Here is a 2,696-nt window from a genome sequence, read left to right on the forward strand (position 1 = left end):
ACATGTGCATATATGTTGTTGGTCCAGTTGAGTGCAATGCACGGGACATGCCTTGGTTACTAGGTCTAACATCACATGGCATAGAGATTTAAGGCAAATGAAGGAATGGGCCCCGCACTACCTTCATAGGTCGGACGCATTCTCTCTCGATGCCTTGATTTGACATGCGATATGGTCCGTTTGCACACAGCCTATGTGAGGGCCGATGCATGCCGCTCTCGATGTTTTACCACACCCTCTAGGGGTTGTATGATGACACCATGCCAGGTCCCGTGAATTTTTAGCCCCTCATGAATTTGCATTGATTATAACGATAGCAGACTGGCATCATAGCGCTAGAGAACGGCGTCGAGGCCACGCCTCCCATTGGTAGCATGTGGCGCATATATGGACCAAAGAGCTTAACATGGGACATTCATCCCATTCCCTGCTACGATTTCATGCGGCCGCGTAAGATCTTGAAATTTCAAGGTTACAACCATAGAAATACGGTAAATGGCCCGAATATGCAAGGGAGGGAGGGGCGAGAAAGGTCACACAATTACCTAGCCCCATTATTGAAGTTTGTTTCTTTTGGCAAGACAAACATTTTTTATTAAGGAATTTTTAGCACATTAATAACAATTTTATAATTTCACATTGTAAGGTGCATTTTTCTCTAAAACAAAGGTGTTGTAAATGCACAAAACTCCTCCTTGAGCCTCTCACCATCACGTTCACGTTGAACTCGCCCAAAAAAATAAGCAGAGGTCGATCGAATCTCCAAAATGGAGGGGAGGGGTGCAACCTTCACGTAGTAGCTAAATAAATGGTTATTTAAGGATTTCCCTATTTTTTACGATTTTCCTTTGTTTTTGTTTTGTAGACAAAAGCGTTTTCCTTTGTGTTTTTTCATTTGTAACATACGGTTTTACTTTGTGGCTCGTAAGCGGCCTGTGGGCCTATTCGGTTGTTTCTTTATGAACTGGACCCATGGGCTGTTATTTTCTGTATTTGACATGGAGAGGGTCTGTGTCATCACCCACACACCTCCGCCCCCTCACCCCACCCTCCCCACACACCACCCCGCCGTGACCCTGCTGCCTACTCGCTTGGTCGCTCTCGACGGTTGGAGCAGAAGAGCACGGAGTGAGATTGGGAGGCCGCCAGTAAGCAGCTAGCGACTACCGGCGACTAGGTGAAGTGAGAAACCCTAACTTGTAATCTTCGACTTCTTTGTTCCTTGTTGTGTTGTTGTTTCGGGAGTTGGATATGGTTTTCAAAGTCAGAGATTATATAGTTAGGAGTTTTAAATCAGAGGTTAGATGGAAGGCGATGCAGAGATTGAAGGAAGTTTTCTACATCGGTGGCTTGCTCAGTATTTTTTCTAGGGTTTCGGTATTCTAGGGTTTTCATAACAATGAGCAAGTGCAGATGTGTAAGACAATAGTAGCAAATATCAGCAACAGTCCTTTAAAAACTGTTAAGAAATTGGCCATGTGAAGTGGCGAATCCAGGAAGAAACTGGAGGGTGGGCTCAAAACTTATAAGTTGGGCTAGTGGACTAAATTCCTTTTTAGTCCAAAATGAGGTTGGCTTTAGTAAGGCATCCATTAACTTGTAGTACTAGTATGCAAGTCAAATAAACATTTCTCAGAATAATATTTACTGCATTGTTTTTTTTTTGCAGAATATGAAATTTTGATCCAAATATTTGTATCTTTCTAGGGAAATAACAATAACATCTTAATTTTGTTACCCAAATTAAGTTCATATTTTAAAGATTATAAATGTGAGGGTATACAATATATCATAGTTTTTAGGGATTATTTTAATCTTTATTTTGTGTGCTTATGTAGTACCAGGAAAAAGTGAATTAAGTTCATTTTCTCCAATATGACAGACAAGTGGCTAATTGAGTTGGTTACCCCGACGATCCTTCGTCCTTCCAGAACAGATTTTCTTTTCTTTTTCTAGGAACATTGTAGCGCCCCAGATATAACTTTCCCAATTTGTACTCCAACTCTTGCCGTTTCCGGCGTTAAGTTATATTTATTTCTTGGGTTCGGGTCTTTGTCTCCGTGTGTTGTTGTCTTTGTCATGCATCTCATATCATGTCATCATGTGCATTGCATTTGCATACGTGTTCATCTCATGCATTCGAGCATTTTCCCCGTTGTCCGTTTTGCATTCTGGCGCTTCGTTCTCCTCCGGTGGTCATTTCTACCTTTCTTTTGTGTGTGGGGATTAAACATTTCCGGATTGTACCGAGACTTGCCAAGCGGCCTTGGTTTACTACCGGTAGACCGCCTGTCAAGTTTCGTGTCATTTGGACTTCGTTTGATACTCAAACGGTTAGCCGAGGGACCGAAAAGGCCTCGTGTGTGTTGCAGCCCAACACCCCTCCATTTTGGCCCAAAACCCACCAAACTCTGCTCCATGTCCTAGAGCGTTCGATCACGATCACTTGGCCGAAAACCGCACCTCATTTGGACTCTCCTAGCTCCACTTATGCCTATAAATAGACCCCTCCAATTTCGGATCTCTCCTCCCCCACGAAACCCTAAAAATCTACTCCGCCGCCATCGGACACGTCCGGACGCAACCGGACGCGTCCGCCCGCCACCGCCGACCAACGGGACGCCGCCACGTCAGCCCGCGACGCCCCACATCGCCGCCTCAGCACCGCCGGCCCGCCAGGCCCACGTCGGGCCCCC

This window comes from Triticum dicoccoides, chromosome 4A, assembly GCF_002162155.2.
Source record: "Triticum dicoccoides isolate Atlit2015 ecotype Zavitan chromosome 4A, WEW_v2.0, whole genome shotgun sequence".
Classification (NCBI taxonomy): domain Eukaryota; kingdom Viridiplantae; phylum Streptophyta; class Magnoliopsida; order Poales; family Poaceae; genus Triticum; species Triticum dicoccoides.